The sequence below is a fragment of the Salmo salar genome, chromosome 26 (assembly GCF_965601325.2).
Source record: "Salmo salar chromosome 26, fSalSal1, whole genome shotgun sequence".
NCBI lineage: Eukaryota > Metazoa > Chordata > Actinopteri > Salmoniformes > Salmonidae > Salmo > Salmo salar.
The window spans coordinates 5762378-5781948 of record NC_138316.1 but is presented as its reverse complement, the minus strand read 5'-3'; positions in this window follow the sequence as shown (position 1 = coordinate 5781948).

Here is a 19571-nt window from a genome sequence, read left to right as displayed (position 1 = left end):
AGCCTGTGAGGATCAGGTTACAATGGATCGCGGTTCTATAGAGATATCCCTCCATCCCGCAGAGGCAAAGAGGTATAAAGGGATTGATGGGGTGGAGGGGTTTATGACCTCACACCCATTGTAAATCATAAGGCAGCAGCCCAAATCCTTCCTAGTCTCTGATGTGAGAGACTGGAATGTGTGTGCCTTATGGAGAATCTACCTCAGAACTGTAACATGCAATAAATTAACTTTGGGACATTATACACTGCTCAAAAAAAATAAAGGGAACACTTAAACAACACAATGTAACTCCAAGTCAATCACACTTCTGTGAAATCACACTGTCCACTTAGGAAGCAACACTGATTGACAATATATTTCACATGCTGTTGTGCAAATGGAATAGACAACAGGTGGAAATTATAGGCAATTAGCAAGACATCCCCAATAAAGGAGTGGTTCTGCAGGTGGGGACCACAGACCACTTCTCAGTTCCTATGCTTCCTGGCTGATGTTTTGGTCACTTTTGAATGCTGGCGGTGCTTTCACTCTAGTGGTAGCATGAGACGGAGTCTACAATCCACACAAGTGGCTCAGGTAGTGCAGCTCATCCAGGATGGCACATCAATGCGAGCTGTGGCAAGAAGGTTTGCTGTGTCTGTCAGCATAGTGTCCAGAGCATGGAGGCGCTACCAGGAGACAGGCCAGTACATCAGGAGACGTGGAGGAGGCCGTAGGAGGGCAACAACCCAGCAGCAGGACCGCTACCTCCGCCTTTGTGCAAGGAGGAGCAGGAGGAGCACTGCCAGAGCCCTGCAAAATGACCTCCAGCAGGCCACAAATGTGCATGTGTCTGCTCAAACGGTCAGAAACAGACTCCATGAGGGTGGTATGAGGGCCCGACGTCCACAGGTTTGGCATTTGCCAGAGAACACCAAGATTGGCAAATTCGCCACTGGCGCCCTGTGCTCTTCACAGATGAAAGCAGGTTCACACTGAGCACATGTGACAGACGTGACAGAGTCTGGAGACGCCGTGGAGAACGTTCTGCTGCCTGCAACATCCTCCAGCATGACTGGTTTGGCGGTGGGTCAGTCATGGTGTGGGGTGGCATTTCTTTGGGGGGGCCGCACAGCCCTCCATGTGCTCGCCAGAGGTAGCCTGACTGCCATTAGGTACCGAGATGAGATCCTCAGACCCCTTGTGAGACCATATGCTGGTGCGGTTGGCCCTGGGTTCCTCCTAATGCAAGACAATGCTAGACCTCATGTGGCTGGAGTGTGTCAGCAGTTCCTGCAAGAGGAAGGCATTGATGCTATGGACTGGCCCGCCCATTCCCCAGACCTGAATCCAATTGAGCCCATCTGGGACATCATGTCTCGCTCCATCCACCAACGCCACGTTGCACCACAGACTGTCCAGGAGTTGGCGGATGCTTTAGTCCAGGTCTGGGAGGAGAACCCCAGGAGACCATCCGCCACCTCATCAGGAGCATGCCCAGGCATTGTAGGGAGGTCATACAGGCACGTGGAGGCCACACACATACTACTGAGCCTCATTTTGACTTGTTTTAAGGACATTACATCAAAGTTGGATCAGCCTGTAGTGTGGTTTTCCACTTTAATTTTGAGTGTGACTCCAAATCCAGACCTCCATGGGTTGATAAATTGGATTTCCATTGATTATTTTTGTGTGATTTTGTTGTCAGCACATTCAACTATGTAAAGAAAAAAGTATTTAATAAGATTATTTCTTTCATTCAGATCTAGGATGTGTTGTTTAAGTGTTCCCTTTATTTTTTTGAGCAGTATATTTCATCAGCGATAATGGTAGTAACAATGATGCATGGAATATGAAAATGAATGTCGTTTTTGTTATGTTATTAAAAGTTAAATGACGACATTATAACTAAAACATTTTAACTTGAAGTTTTCATAATATGTACATGATGTTTATATACTGTGCGTTGTATAGAAAATATCCAGATCAAAGATAATGTTTTTGTAACGATGAACTGTGATTGTAGTTGTCTAAACGAGATCATAGTAAGTTCTAATACCTTGCCTTGTAACGAGCTACGCCCCAGGGAACATGTCATAAAGACGGAAACGCCCCTTTGTGACCCAAGGGTATAAAACATGCGAGTTAAGAATTTACATGCAGACTTAGTTTACCATGCACTGCAGCCGAGGTTTACGACTAGTCGTGACCCCGAAACGCAACACGAGGTTGAAGACAAAGAAAATGTATGTTTCTAAGAAGGTGAATTCAAGGAGGACCAACTGGTTATTCTCTTCAAATCATCGGTTGTCTACACAGCCCTCCTACCCAAGCTGGGAGCGTCGACACGGCTGATTAGCATCATAAGAAGACTACTCTCACAGAACGAGTGCAAGGAAACAGACAACCAAGAGCAAGGACATTGTGACATCGTATGGACAATCAGAGACTTTCACCCGGTAACGAAGGAGACACGGCCATCGAAAGAAAAGGGCGTCAGCCAAACCGATCCCACTAAGCGGAACTCGGTCCACGAAGAGATACCCAATGGAGACCTTCAACACGTAAATACATTCATTATAATTCTGACCCATGACAGCGGTACTTCGAGGCAAGGTGTTAGGGCTAAACAAGGCATTGTTTACAAATGTTTCCAAGTGTGCTTTTCTCTCGTGCACTTTCTCTCTTTCTCTTTCTTTAAATCTCCATCTTGTGTAGCACGTGTCAAATTGTGTTGGTCCGGTAGGGACCTGTTGCCATTGTATTAAGTCCTAATTATTAGCCTAGACTGCGTGTGTGTTTGTGTATGTGTCTTATGTTATCATTTAGCTTGTTAGTAACTAAATAATTAACTCAATTTCTGTGGTACGGAATGATTTAGTGAGACCTGGGTTTGTGCAGATTTACCAATTATGCGACATTCAGAATGAGACTGATGAAGTGAAGTAATTAGTGACTGCTATGAAATCGATATTCTGATATTCTTTGAGATAAATCGGGAAATGGTAAATCATTAAACAAACTTTTCCTGTGGTGCACCTTACTGAGTTAATGGTTACATGATTCATTTAATCACGTAATTATAAACATAGTTAATTATTCGATGAATAGCATGTCATCACATTAACAATAACAACGTCCTGACACCAAGGAGCATGATGGAGTGCAGCATCAGATGACCTGGCCTCCACAAACACCCGACCTCAACCTAATTGAGATGTTTTGGGAAGAGTTGGACCATGGAGTGAAGAAAAAGCAGACAAATGCTCAACATATGTGGGAACTCCTTCGAGACTGTTGGAAAAGCATTCCAGGTTTAGCTGGTTGAGAGAATGCCAAGATTGTGCAAAGCTGTCAAAGGCAAAGGGTGGCTACTTTGAAGAATCTCCCATCTAAAACATATTCTGATTTGTTTTAAAAAAAATTGGTTACTATATGATTCCATATGTGTTATTTCATAGTTTTGATGTATTCTGGAATTAGTAGGTGCGTCCAAACCTATGACTGGTACTGTACATCTATTTTACTCCCTGCTTGGACTAAAGTAATTCGTTCACAGCTTTTTTTGTCTGAATGTGTTGTGTACTTGTCTCACTCTGTGGTTAAAGGTGACAGAGCTAGAGTGATGTTTGTCAGACCATGAGTCATCCCGAAAATCCGTCTTCTCATGTAAACGTCTGTAGCGTCTGAATGGTTTGACCTACAAACTATTACGACCACTCTCACGAAGGGGAGACTCTCACAAACACGATGTTCTCTGTTTTTCTCTACGACCCCCACAAGTGTCACGGGACTTGTTTGAAGGTAACTAGTACCGGTTTTAAAAACAACAAAGGGAAGAATGAAGGTAGTTTTGAGCCTACCCCAAAAAAGGGATTAAATATATATATTTCCAGAGGTTTTTTATATCTCCTAGATTTAGGACAGACAATTCAGAACCTTGTTTCTATATATTTTTTTTTTTACTGTCCTTTTAGCCATTTATGCATGTGTTATTCAATGCGTTTCTATGGGCTTTAGTAGTAAAGGCCAAAATCAATATTTCATCAAATAATTTCTTTATGCATTTTTTTTTTATTCCTAAAGGGGTCCTAAAACTTAAAATCAAATAGCTAAATGATACGTACAGTGGCAAGAAAAAGTATGTGAACCCTTTGGAAGTACCTGGATTTCTGCATAAATTGGTCATCAAAGTCACAACAATAGACAAACATAGTGTGCTTAAAGTAACGGTTCACCCACACAGACAGTGTGGTGAAGAAGGCGAAACAGCACCTCTTTCTACCTCAGGAGGCTGAAGAAATTTGGTTTGTCACCTAAAACCCTAACACACTTCTACAGATGCACATTTGAAAGCATTTTGCTACACTCGCAATAACATCTGCTAACCATGTGTATGTGACCAATACAATTTGAAGCTCAGTTGTTCAATAGTTATTCCATTCCCGAGCCCAACTCAAGAGTAGATTTGCTATGTGAATGCGTATATATTTGTAGCTTTTGAGAGGTGCGCCAAAATAGAGCAGGGATGGGAAGATCTGATAACTTAATGTCTATACCTGGCTAATGGAGCTTGGATACCCCCTTCCCCCCAACACACACACACACGCTGGTCCCCCATGGAGAACCTTCTGCCCTGGCACCTCTGTGCAGTCAGCCCACAGTATTCTGCCCCCTCTCTGATTGTCAGAGTGCGACCCTGTGTGTGTCTTAGATGCGTGTGTTGGCTTCTAGCCAAAAGTCAAATGATTCCTGTATGATGTCCGCTGCATGCTCTTCCCACAAAGAACGATCCCACTTTGATTTGCTCCTGTCTCCTTTCTGACTCCCATCTTCCTCCAGTTTCCCATATCACCCTCCCTTCTCCTGTCTGCCATCTCACTACGGTCTCTCTCATGACTCCTTCTCTTCCCATCTCCCTCAATTGCTCCTCTGTTCTCCCTCCTCCCTTGCTTCTCCTGTCTCTCCCATCCCACTACCATCTCTGTCATGTCTCCTTCTCTTCTGATCTCCCTCTATCCCCTCTGTCTCCCTCCCTTCTATATTTTTCCTCTCATCTTCCTCCCTTCCCTCTCACAATTGTCTCCATTCCTTGACCTCCCTTCTCCTCTCTGTTCTTCCTATCTTTCTCACTTCCCTTACTCCTGCCTCCCTCCCTCCCGACTCCCATTCTCCCTTCTGTATTTTACTTTTCTCTCTCTCCTTCCTCTCTCCCTCCTCCAGTCTGTTGATTCCTTCCCACTCTCAGACAGAGCGGCTGTGACAGGCGTGTTATGGTGGCTGAGTCTGATTAGATAACCTGTAATGAAAAGTCAGATAAAGCCCCATATGCTCAGCTACACTTCATCTGGATTTGGGTGACAACAGAAGAGGAGGAGAATGAAAGGGAGGATGAAAAAAGAAATTGGGTCACACTTCAAGCAATAATGACGTTATAATGCTCTTGCGCAATCTCTACTGCAGCACGGAATAAATCACAGACGCAACACCCTTCAAAGATAACTAATGTCCCCCCACCCCGACCTACCCCACCTCCACACAATAAGGATTTGCGTCCAAAAAAGTTTGACAAATGAATCTGACACCTAACACTACCGCCCTCCACCCCACCCCTCAATGACATTCAGAATTACTTTACCTCATAGGCGTTCAAACTAAGATTGATCAGTAGAAAATATGTTGTGCAGGAGATTAGGGGATAAGGTTGGGCAAGTTTCCATTACTGGATTTGACTGGTCCAAGTCTCACATTGCCATACCTCCAAAATCACGTCATCGTCACGCATCCCTTGGAGGTCTGGAGAATTTTGTATTGCAAAATTGGTTTGAATGGTCCGCTGGCTCCCAGCAGCAATATTTTGAGTGGATGTTACATTTCAAGAACCCTCCCCCACATGCCCGTTGGTGCTAGGTATTATGTTTGTCACTGTTTTCAGACCGGGAAGGACACATTCTGCGGAGTTGTTCTGTATGCTAGTTTGCAACATTGCAGAAAACCTGGAGGTAAAAGGTAATTATGTTTTGCCAGTCCAAAGGAGTTCTGAGGTTGTCCCCATAGGAGAACCCTTATTTAACCAGGAAAATAGCCTTGGGGTTATAAACCTCTTTTTCGAGGAGGATCTGGCAAGAGGTCAGCAGGAAGCAGTCAGCGTGTACATTAAACACAAGAACACAATACAATACATTAAAAATAATCACAATTGTCAATATTTCTGTGGAGAGGGTTCTACCTGGAACCGAAAGGGGTTCTTCAAAGGGTTCTCCTATGGGGACAGCTGAAGAAACCTTTTTGGTTGTAGATCACCTTTTGTTCTTAGATATACAACAACATATTTTGATGTGGTTTTAATCAGCGATTTCCTGGCCATTCTCACCAAAGACTGTAAAAAGATTAACACTGGGTCTCCACCCCTATTTTGCTATATTTCTGCCATGAATTTCCCCAGGCTTTCTCGTATTAGGGAAGCCTGGTTCTCGACTAGGTCCATTTATAAGGATAAGTTATTAATGGGCAACCAACGTGGTGGTGGTGGTGGTGTGTGTGTGCATGCATGGGAGTGTGTGAGTGTGACACACAAGGAATAGAAGGTCATCCATCATGACTGTACTCTAGAGCATGGCAGAGGAGAACAGGGAAGATTAGTACAGCTCTGAGCACTACCAAGGCTCTCCACTATTCAATACAACATCACTAAAGGCATTTCCACATCCAATATTGTGGTGGTATTGTGTGTGTGTGTGTGTGTGTGCATGTAAGTGTTTGTGCATGCATGGGAGTGTTGGTGGTGTGTTTAAAAAAATAATAATTAACCTTTAGGGGGGGATCTGGCAAGAGGTCAGCAGGAAGCAGTGAGCGTTTACATTAAACACAAGAACACAATACAATACATTAAAAACAATAACAATGGTCAATATTTTCCTCTATCAGAGCTTTAAACTCAAGGGATACCCTCTCCTCCAGTTTTAAAGTATTTTGCAGCTTGTTTCAAGACCAAGGATATACTGTATAAGTGAGGAGCACAGAAAAGTAGGCAATAGTCCAAGCACTGCATTGTACGCCAAGATGTATCAATGTTTTAACCTTGTCAGAAGGGAGGGACACTTCACCATGTCGTATAGATCATAGTGAGTGGTCTTGCATTTGTTAGAAATCTATGCGCCCTGTGATATACAGTGTTAAGTATGTTAAGGGCACTGGCTGTAAGGGCGCTGGCATGTAAACAATGTCACTATAATCAAGCACAGATTTTTTTTAAATCCCTTGGACAAGGTCTTTCCTGACTGACAGAGAAACACTATTTATTCCTGAATTAAAAACCCAACTTAAATGTCAGCTTTTTGGATATCGACAGCTTTAAAATTGACTGGTTTGGGGATAGAACAATTATTTTAGAGAAAGTCTTTCAGCTGGGAATTCACCAGGTTCTCCAGAACTTTAACATGCACATGAAGTTTAGATATAGGGCGATAATTATCCAACTTGGGACAGATCTCCAGATTTATGCAGAGGCGTGACGTATGCGGCTTTCCAGATTTTTGGATGCTATTTCATTTTGAATTTTAAGACCACTTGAAGTATCAAAAATATGTAAAAAATGTATTTGATGAAAAATGTGTTTTAGCCTTACTGCGATTAGCCCATACAAATGCATAACTGAATAACTGATTCACTGCATGGAACAACAAATTGTCCCAAAATAGCATCAAAAGGAAGCTTGTTCTAAAGTGTCTGTCCTATATCTGAGAGATATATGAATGATGAGGAATTAATTTAATTTTTTTACATGTATTTAACACCTTATGTTTGGCACTAAAACAGTCTCCATACACATATATTTCCATTCATTTGTTCAACTGGTACCGGGGGACCTTCAGACGAGTCTTGTGAGGCCTGTGGCAAAACAACTGACATGTACGTGTTCGTGAGAGCCTCTTCCCATAGAAGGGTAATAAATATCACCAATATCACTCAGACCCAAGCAGTATAGGAACATCATGGCAAAGACTGATATAATTTCTACCCTCAGAACATGAGGCTGCTGAATCACCACCACTAGTCAGCTACCTGCTCCCCCCTCATCTCTCACTTACCTTACCTGTTAGTCCCCCAATGGACTTTACTCTGCCCCCACCCCAACGACATTCATCACTGTTGCAGTTGTTTATATATATATATATAAATATAAATAAATAAAATTACATTTGTAGATACTTTGTAAGTAAATACCTGCAGTGCAATACATTAGGAGATAAAATAGATTGCGTACTTCATTTAATCTGTCACATTACTTTACATTTGAAGCTTTTTTTTTTGGTTTCGGGGGAATGACGTCAGGTCCGGGAGCTGCTACAGGCTCTCATGTCTCAGACATAGCACCAGGCTCCCCCTGCCGGTTCATCAGGGTCCCCTGCCTCAGCCGGCTCGACGGGCTTTCATGCCGTCGCCGGAACGCCAGGCTCCCCTGCTTCCACCGTCTCGTCATGCTCTCATGCCTCAGCTGGATCGCCAGGCTCCCCTGCCTCAGCCGGTCTGTCAGGTTCCCGTGCCCCAGCCGGCGACAGGCTCCCGCGCATCTTCAGGGGTGACCGGTCCGCTCCTGATCCCTGGGATTGTCATTTTGATCAGTGTCCTGCGGCTGGAGCCGCGTGTCCGCGAGGGGGTACTGTCACGTGTGCCCCCTCTCCGGCCTCTAGGTCACCAGCCTACTCGTTATGGCATACACCTGTCACCATATTTATGCACCCCTGTGCATCATCAGACTCACCTGGACTCCATCACTTCCCTGATAACATTCCCTATATATGGGAGTTATCCAACTGGCCCCTCCGTCGCGACGTAACCTGAACGCCCATCTGCGGCCCGCTAATCGTTAGCTGTCCTATCGGCTGCTATCTGAATAGGTCTATCGGACAATTTTCTTGGGCCACTATAACTATTTTGCCAATTGGATTGGTCCCCTCTACCACACGGAACCCCACTAAATCTACCGATGGAAACGCACAAGGTGGCTAAAAACAGACCATCTTCTGCCAGCCTGCTACCCATGGCCTGGCTAGCTGTCTGAATCGCCGTGACCCCAACCAAAATCACTACTCACTGGACCCTTATGATCACTCGGCTAAGCATCCTCTCCTTAATGTCAATATGCCTTGTCCATTGCTGTTCTGGTTAGTGTTTATTGGCTTATTTCACTGTAGAACCTCTAGCCCTGCTCATTATACCTTATCCAACCTTTCAGTTCCACCACCCACACATGCTATGACATCATCTGGTTTCAATGATGTTTCTAGAGACAATATCTCTCTCATCAGTCAATGCCTAGGTTTACCTCCTCTGTATTCACATCCTACCATAGCTTTGTCTGTACATTATACCTTGAGGCTACTACATCGCCCCCAGAAACCTGCTCCTTTTACTCTCTGTTCCGGACGTCCTAGATGACCAATTCTCATAGCTTTTAGCCGTACCCTTATCCTACTCCTCCTCTGGCGATGTAGAGGTGAATCCAGGCCCTGCAGTGCCTAGCGCCACTCCTATTCCCCAGGCGCTCTCTTTTGATGACTTCTGTAACCGTAATAGCCTTGGTTTCATGCATGTTTACATTAGAAGCCTCCTCCCTAAGTTTGTTTTATTCACTGTTTTAGCACACTGCCAACCCAGATGTCCTTGCCATGTCTGAATCCTGGCTCAGGAGGACCACCAAAAACTCTGAAATCTCCATCCCTAACAACAACATTTTCAGACAAGATAGAACGGCCAAATGGGGTGGTGTTGCAATCTACTGCAGAGATAGCCTGCAGAGTTCTGTCCTACTATCCAGGTCTGTACCCAAACAATTTGAACTTCTACTTTTAAAAATCCATCTCTCTAAAAACAAGTCTCTCACCGTTGCCGCCTGCTATAGACCACCCTCTGCCCCCAGCTGTGCTCTGGACACCTTATGTGAACTGATTGCCCCCCATCTATCTTCAGAGCTCGTGCTGCTAGGTGACCTAAACTGGGACATGCTTAACACCCCAGCCATCCTACAATCTAAGCTTGATGCCCTCAATTACACACAAATGATCAATGAACCTACCAGGTACCACCCCAAAGCCGTAAACACGGGCACCTTCATAGATATCATCCTAACCAACTTGCCCTCTAAATACACCTCTGCTGTTTTCAACCAAGATCTCAGCGATCACTGCCTTATTGCCTGCATCCGTAATGGGTCAGCGGTCAAACGACCTCCACTCATCACTGTCAAACACTCCCTGAAACACTTCAGCGAGCAGGCCTTTCTAATCGACCTGGCCTGGGTATCTTGGAAGGATATTGACCTCATACCATCAGTAAAGGATGGCTGGTTATTTTTTTTAAATGCCTTCCTCACCATCTTAAATAAGCATGCCCCATTCAAGAAATGTAGAACCAGGAACAGATATAGCCCTTGGTTCTCTCCAGACCTGACTACATTTAACCAACACAAAAATATCCTGTGGCCTTCTGCATTAGCATCGAACAGCCCCCGTGATATGCAACTTTTCAGGGAAGTTAGAAACCAATATACACAGGCAGTTAGAAAAGCAAAGGCTAGCTTTTTCAAGCAGAAATTTGCTTCCTGCAACTAACTCAAAAAAGTTCTGGGACACCAAAGTCCATGGAGAATAAGAGCACCTCCCAGCTGCCCACTGCACTGAGGATAGGAAACTGTCACCACTGATAAATTCACAATTATTGAGAATTTCAATAAGCATTTTTCTACGGCTGGCCATGCTTTCCACCTGGCTACCCCTACCCCGGTCAACAGCACTGCACCGCCCACAGCAACTTGCCCAAGCCTTCCCCATTTCTCCTTCTCCCAAATCCAGTCAGCTGATGTTCTGAAAGACCTGCAAAATCTGGACCCCTACAAATCAGCTGGGCTAGACAATCTGGACCCTTTCTAAAATGATCTGCCGAAATTGTTGCAACCCCTATTACTAGCCTGTTCAACATCTCTTTCGTGTTGCCTGAGATTCCCAAAGATTGGAAAGCAGCTGCAGTCATCCCCCTCTTCAAAGGGGGTGACACTTTAGACCCAAACTGCTACAGACCTATATCTAGCCTACCCTGCCTTTCTAAAGTCTTCGAAAGCCAAGTCAACAAACAGATTACAGACCATTCGAATCCCACCGCACCTTCTCCACTATGCAATCTGGTTTCAAAGCTGGTCATGGGTGCACCTCAGCCACGCTCAAGGTCCTAAACGATAATCTTAACCTTCCTGGGCAAGGTGGGATGTTTGCGTCCCAATAAAAAAAATAAGTAAATAAATGTTATTTTATTTTTTATTTCATCTTTATTTAACCAGGTAGGCTAGTTGAGAAGTTCTCATTTGCAACTGTGACCTGGCCAAGATAAAGCAAAGCAGTTCAACACACAACACAGAGTTACACATGGAGTAAACAAACATAGTCAATAATACAGTAGAAAATAAGTCTATATACAATGTGAGCAAATGAGGTGAGATAAGGGAGGTAAAGGCAAAAAAAGGCCTACCTGGTTAAATAAAGGTGAAATAAAACATAAAAAAACTTTATTTTATTTCAGCTTTATTTAACCAGGTAGGCAAGTTGAGAACAAGTTCTCATTTACAATTGCGACCTGGCCTGTGCAAATGAGGGAGGACAAGGGAGGTAAGGCAATAAATAGGCCACGGTGGCAAAGTCATTACAATATAGCAATTAAACACTGGATTGGTAGATGTGCAGAAGATGAATGTGCAAGTAGAGATACTGGGGTGCAAAGGAGCAAGAAAAATAATTAAACAATATGGGGATGAGGTAGTTGGATGTGCTATTTACAGATGGGCTACGTACAGGTGCAGTGATCTATGAGCTGCTCTGACAGCTGGTGCTTAAAAGCTAGTGAGGGAGATATGAGTCTCCAGCTTCAGTGATTTTTGCAGTTCGTTCCAGTCATTGGCAGTAGAGAACTGGAAGGAAAGGCGGCCGAAGGAAGAATTGACTTTGGGGGTGACCAGTGAGATAATACCTGCTGGAGCGCGTGCTACGGGTGGGTGCTGCTATGGTGACCAGTGAGCTGAGATAAGGCGGGGCTTTACCAAGCAGAGACTTGTAGATGACCTGGAGCCAGTGGGGTTGGCGACGAGTAGGAAGCGAGGGCCAGCCAACGAGAGCGTTCAGGTCGCAGTGGTGGGTAGTATATGGGGCTTTGGTGACAAAACAGATGGCACTGTGATAGACTGCATCCAATTACTGGAGTAGAGTGTTGGAGGCTATTTTGTAAATGACATCGCTGAAGTCGAGGATCGGTAGGATGGTCAGTTTTACGAGGGTATGTTTGGCAGCATGAGTGAAGGATGCCTTGTTGAGAAATAGGAAGCTGGAAGGAGAGTTTAGTCTAACCAGACACCTAGGTATTTGTAGTTGTCCACATATTCTAAGTCAGAACCGTCCAGAGTAGTGATGCTGGATGGGCGGGCAGCGATCGGTTGAAGAGCATGCATTTAGTTTTACTTGCATTTAAGAGCAGTTGGAGGCCACGGAAGGAGAGTTGTATGGCATTGAATGTTCGTCTCCATTTGGTTCCTTTCCCAGGCTTTACCGTTTCTGTTCCTGGGTCAAGTCTGTGCGTTTGTGTTACGTGTTTGTTTCATTTATTTATTAACTGCTTCCCGACTCTCAACGCACATTGTTTGTGAGTCCATAGTGTTCTATATCCATCTGCAAGTCTCTATTGTGCGGCGCAATAGACCTGATAAAGTTAACCTAAATGTTTGCCATCAGATACTGTATCTGAAAGATGGCGCCGACAGATATGGCAGCTCTGCTTTTAGCTCCTAAGCAACTTTCCAGTTTTTTTTTGTGTGTTATTACATTTCTAGCCTAGGAAATGTTTTGTGTTATTACATACAGCCGGAAAGAACTTTTGGATATCAGAGTGCCGGTAACTCGCTAGCATTACGATCAAGAATACGACTTTCCCGAATTGGATCCTTTGTTCGTACCCCCAGGGCAATTTAACTTATTCCAGAGGCTGTTCCAAAACACCACTGGCGGAGACGAGGTTTCCAGAGTGGACTTCTAGTCAGACTCAGGAGGCGTGCACAACATCCACCGCTTCTGAGTATATTACTCACTAATGTTCAGTCTCTGCACAATAAAGTACATGAGCTCAGGGCGAGGATCTCCTTCCAGAGAGACATCAGGCATTGTAAAGTACTCTGTTTCACAGACACATGGCTCTCAGGATATACTGTCCACGTCCATACAGCCAGCTGGGTTCTCAGTACATCGCACAGACCGGAATAAAGAACTCTCCGGGAAGAAGAAAGGCGGGGGTGTATGTTTCATGATTAACTACTCATGGTGTGATTTTGATAACATACAGAAACTCAAGTCCTTTTGTTCACCCGACCTAGAATACCTCACAATCAAATGCCGACCGTATTACCTCCCAAGAGAATTCTCTTCAATTAGTCACAGCAGTGTACATTCCCCCTCAAGCTGATACCACAATGGCCCTCAAACTACACTGGACTTTATGCAAACTGGAAACCAAATATCCTGAGGCTGCATTTATTGTAGCTGGGGATTTTAACAATGCAAATTTGATTAAAACGCTACCGAAAGTTCTACCAACACATTGACTGTAGTTGCTCGCTCTGAAAAAAACGTTGGACCACTACTACTCAACTTATGGAAATGCCTACAAGGCCCTCCCCCACCCTCCCTTCGGCTAATCTGATCACAAATCCATTTTGCTACCCCCTTCCTATAGGCAGAAACTCAAACAGAAAGTGTCCGTGCGAAGCAGCAGAGGAAGGACCATCCTCTTCAGTGAAATGTAATAAAAATAACTGATTTTAAAATACACTGTTTGCAATGAAGGTCTACAGTAATTTCAACAGCACTGTCTGGGGTAGCACCATGTTGCTGCTGGAGGACAGCTAGCTTCCGTCCTCCTCTGGCTATATTGACTTCAATTCAAAACGTAGGAGGCTCGTAGGCCTCACCCCCTTCCATAGACATACATGGTAATTATGACCACTGCAATTAGGATGTCCTCCAACCAATCAAAGCTTTTGCAGTATGAACTGACATGTTGTCCATCCAATCATAGAATTAGGATCAGAGTATGAACCTAGTGAGTTGTATTGGGATTGTGTCACAGAGCATTATGGGGGTTCTGTGTGTTGAGAAGCTTGTTGGATAGAGATTAAGAGTGAAAAGTGATAATTGAGCATTTTTGGGGATATTATTCAAATTCATTTTTTCAAATTACAGGAGACTGAGGAGGTATATTATTTTCTTGGTTTAAGAACCATTTTTGTGACCAGTTTCCTCCACTAGAATGGCCAACACTGCCAAAAATGTTGTGGACTTGTTGAAAAACCCATTTCATTTTCTGGGGTACACGGAAAATGTGCAAATCAAAAGTGAGGGTCAACCTCTGTCTGAGATCAGTTTCATGAAGAAGGATGAAAAGGTGAGGGCGTTCAATACCAACTGGTATCAAAAGTATAGCTGGTTAACAGGGAGCTTTTCATCAAGCCGCCTGTATTGCTGGCCTTGCCTGCTTTTTGGAAAGTCAGCCTTGGTTGGTTTGAAAGGTGGGTACAGTGACACGAAGAACATTGATCGTTTAGCTAAACGGCAAAACAAAAGCAGGGAGCATATCAATGCCCACATCAGATTCAAGCTTCTGGGAAAAAGCTGCATCGACTAGGACGAAGCTCTGAATATTCAAACTGTGGAACACAACGAGAAAGTAAGAATAAACAGGGATGTTCTCAAGCGGCTTATCAACAGCCCTGCCTTTTTGGGCATGCATGAATTTGCTTTTAGAGGACACGACGAGGAAAGTTCTGCTGACAAGGGCAACTACAAGGAGATTGCAGAGGTACTTGCACATTACGACACTTTACTTAAAAAAAATATAATATTTCACCTTTATTTAACCAGGTAGGCCAGTTGAGAACAAGTTCTCATTTACAACTGCGACATGGCCAAGATAAAGCAAAGCTGTTCGATAAAAACAACAGTTACAAACGTACAGTCAATAACACAATATAAAAATCTATGTACAGTGTGTGCAAATGTAGAAGATTAGGGAGGTAAGGGAAAAAAATAGGCCAGAGGTGAAATGTACAATTTAGCATTAACACTGGAGTGATAGATGTGCAGATGATGCGCAAGTAGAGATACTGGGGTGCAAAAGAGGAAAAAGCTAACAATATGAAGATGAGGTAGTTAGGTGTGCTATTTACAGATTGGCTGTGTACAGGTACAGTTATCGGTAAGCTGCTGACAGCTGATACTTAAAGTTAGAGAGGGAGATATAAGTCTCCAACTTCAGTGATTTTTGCAATTCATTCCAGTCTTTGGCAACAGAGAACTGGAAGGAAAGGTAGCCAAAGGAGGTGTTAGCTTTGGGGATGACCAGTGAAATATACCTGCTGGAGCGCGTGCTATGGGTGGGTGTTGCTATGGTGACCAGTGAGCTGAGATAAGGTGGGGCTTTACCTAGCAAAGACATAGATGACCTGGAGCCAGTGGGTTGCCGACGAATATGTAGCGAGTGCCAGCCAACGAGAGCATACAGGTCGCAGTGGTGGGTAGTATATGGGGCTTTGTTGACAAAACGGATGGCACTGTAATAGACTACATCCAGTTTGCTGAGTAGAGTGTTGGAGGCTATTTTGTAAATGACATCGCCGAAGTCAAGGATCGGTAGCATAGTCAGTTTTACGAGGGTATGTTTGGCAGCATGAGTGAAGGATGCTTTGTTGTGAAGTAGGAAGCCGATTCTAGATTTAATTTTGGATTGGAGATGCTTAATGTGAGTCTGGAAGGAGAGTTTACAGTCTAACCAGTCACCTAGGTATTTGTAGTTGTCCACATATTCTAGGTCAGAACCTTCCAGCGTAGTGATGCTAGTTGTGCGGGTAGCAATCGGTTGAAGAGCTGCATTTAAGAGCAGTTGGAGGGCACGGAAGGAGAGCTGTATGGCATTGAATGCTCGTCTCGGCAGGGGTACCCTGTCACTGAGCAGGTAACCATCAAACTATGATAATACAGTTTAAAGTTTCAGTTGCACTAGCAGGAAACAAAATATTGATTATAATAGGATATAGCTATTTAAACTCACCACGGGCAAATCTAGCGCTCAGTACACTCACAAAAAACTTGCAAGTCATGCAGACCCAGGCCACTTCGCTTCCACGTTGCTGATGTGGGCTGCATCACATAACACAGATCTTCAGTGCAGAACAGTAATTAGCTGCAGTAGCTGTATTGTGAAGTATCTTTCATTTGGAATGTTAAAGGCTACTATTTAGGCCTACCTGCACATTAATGCTGTGGAAAGACTTCCTATTCACAATCTCCATTTACTGAAGGAGCTGTGACAGGAATATGAGTGCCAACTATGCAGCCAATCACACCTGGAAACCCTAAAATATACTGCTCAAAAAAATAAACACTTAAACAACACATCCTAGATCTGAATGAAAGAAATAATCTTATTAAAAACGTTTTTCTTTACATAGTTGAATGTGCTGACAACAAAAATCACACAAAAATAATCAATGGAAATCCAATTTATCAACCCATGGAGGTCTGGAATTGGAGTCACACTCAAAATGAAAGTGGAAAAACACACTAGAGGCTGATCCAACTTTGATGTAATGTCCTTAAAACAAGTCAAAATGAGGCTCAGTAGTGTGTGTGGCCTCCACGTGCCTGTATGACCTCCCTACAACGCCTGGGCATGCTCCTGATGAGGTGGCAGATGGTCTCCTGAGGGATCTCCTCCCAGACCTGGACTAAAGCATCCGCCAACCGCTGGACAGTGTGTGGTGCAACGTGGCGTTGGTGGATGGAGCGAGACATGATGTCCCAGATGTGCTCAATTGGATTCAGGTCTGGGGAACGGGCGGGCCAGTCCATAGCATCAATGCCTTCCTCTTGCAGGAACTGCTGACACACTCCAGCCACATGAGGTCTAGCATTGTCTTGCATTAGGAGGAACCCAGGGCCAACCGCACCAGCATATGGTCTCACAAGGGGTCTGAGGATCTCATCTCGGTACCTAATGGCAGTCAGGCTACCTCTGGCGAGCACATGGAGGGCTGTGCGGCCCCCCAAAGAAATGTCACCCCACACCATGACTGACCCACCGCCAAACCGGTCATGCTGGAGGATGTTGCAGGCAGCAGAACGTTCTCCACGGCGTCTCCAGACTCTGTCACGTCTGTCACATGTGCTCATGTAACCGATGTGAAATGGCTAGTTAGTTAGCGGTGGTGCGCGCTAATAGCGTTTCAATCGGTGACGTCACTCGCTCTGAGACTTGAAGTAGGGTTGCCCCTTGCGTTGCAAGGGCCGCGGCTTTTGTGGCGCGATGGGTAACGATGCTTCGTGGGGTGTCAGTTGTTGATGTGTGCAAGGGTCCCTGGTTCGAGCCCAGGTTGGGGCGAAGAGAGGGACGGAACCTACACTGTTACACTCAGTGTGAACCTGCTTTCATCTGTGAAGAGCACAGGGTGCCAGTGGCGAATTTGCCAACCTTGGTGTTCTCTGGCAAATGCCAAACGTCCTGCACGGTGTTAGGCTGTAAGCACAACCCCCACCTGTGGACGTCGGGCCCTCATGGAGTCTGTTTCTGACCGTTTGAGCAGACACATGCACATTTGTGGCCTGCTGGAGGTCATTTTGCAGGGCTCTGGCAGTGCTCCTCCTGCTCCTCCTTGCACAAAGGCGGAGGTAGCGGTCCTGCTGCTGGGTTGTTGGCCTCCTCCACATCTGATGTACTGGCCTGTCTCCTGGTAGCGCCTCCATGCTCTGGACACTATGCTGACAGACACAGCAAACCTTCTTGCCACAGCTCGCATTGATGTGCCATCCTGGATGAGCTGCACTACCTGAGCCACTTGTGTGGGTTGTAGACTCCGTCTCATGCTACCACTAGAGTGAAAGCACCGCCAGCATTCAAAAGTGACCAAAACATCAGCCAGCAAGCATAGGAACTGAGAAGTGGTCTGTGGTCACCACCTGCACAACCACTCCTTTATTGGGCATGCTAATTGCCTATAATTTCCACCTGTTGTCTATTCCATTTGCACAACAGCATGTGAAATTTGTCAATCAGTGTTGCTTCCTAAGTGGACAGTTTGATTTCACAGAAGTGTGATTGACTTGGAGTTACATTGTGTTGTTTAAGTGTTCCCTTTATTTTTTTTGAGCAGTGTATATAAAATTAAGTGATTGGTGCTTCAAATCTCAAAGCTTCATAATAAATAATTGGACTGATCCCTGCAATTCTTTAATTCTTGTGGGTCTGTGACTTGGGAACACCACACAAGTGTACAGTAAACGGTTCAGTGGAAGAGTCACATTTCTGACAGTCAAAGAATTTGTTCCGAACTGAGAGCATGTCCACGATGTGTCATATGAACGTTATGAGGGCTGAGAACATTGTTCAGGTGTATGATCGATTATGCAGAAAAACATGAACGCTCAAACAGATAATCAGGGAATAAAACATCCAAGCGGGGTCTGATCACTCTCCTGACGGTGATTTCGTGCTTCAATATCAACTGGCTCTTCAAGAAAAGGGCACGCCATATCTGACACCTTCAGTCTGCAGGCTTTAGCTAAAGAGGAGAAACTCCGGGTTAGTCAAACCTGCCAGCGAGCAGGTTAGCTTCACGGCGTATGTTGCCATAGTAACTGCCTCAGAGTTAAGCTGAACTGGCTTTGTGAAACCAAAAACACAGAGTTCCCTTCAACTCTGAGTCAGCTGAGTTTTCACTAAACCCGCTTTCTGAAACAGGGCCCTGGGCCATTCCTGCAGTCAGTATGCCAATTGCACGTTCCCTCAACTTGAGACGTGTGGCATTGTGTTGTGACAAAACTGCACATTTTAGTGGCATTTTGTCCCCAGCACAAGGTGCATCTGTAATGATCATGCAGTTTAATCAGTTAATTGATAACCCATCCACCTGATAGGAGTGGCATATCTTGGCAAAGGAGAACTGCTCACTAACTGGGATGTAAACATTTATCCACAAAATGTAAGAAATAAGCTTTTTGTGCGTATGGAACATTTCTAGGATCTTTTATTTCAGCTCATGAAACCAACACTTCACGTTGCATTTATATTCTTCAACGTACAATCTGGTCCGGTTGCAGCCACTAGACCTTATATTCCAAGCAATTAACAAACAGCACGCTTTTACAAGTGTCACAAACGGCCGCTTCAATAAGCCGAGAGGCTTGAACATTATTTGAAGTTCAGTTCATTGCGCATTATGGACTCTAAATGAGCCTAAAGACTTGTTCTTTTCAACGATCCGAGTCAGTAAAACACACCGAACTTCCCATCACTACTGGGCAGGGGCACACCACCAAAATGTACTGTATAGCAAAACCCTGACTGACACACAAACCCCACTATTGCCTAAAGGCTGAATTTGTCCATCGCCCAAGTTGATCCTTTCACAACAAAAATGTATACATTCATATAATTATTCCTTCGCACATAATTATTTTGGAATTGCCCACTGATAGCGCTTAAAGAACTATAAGAATGTGGTCAAA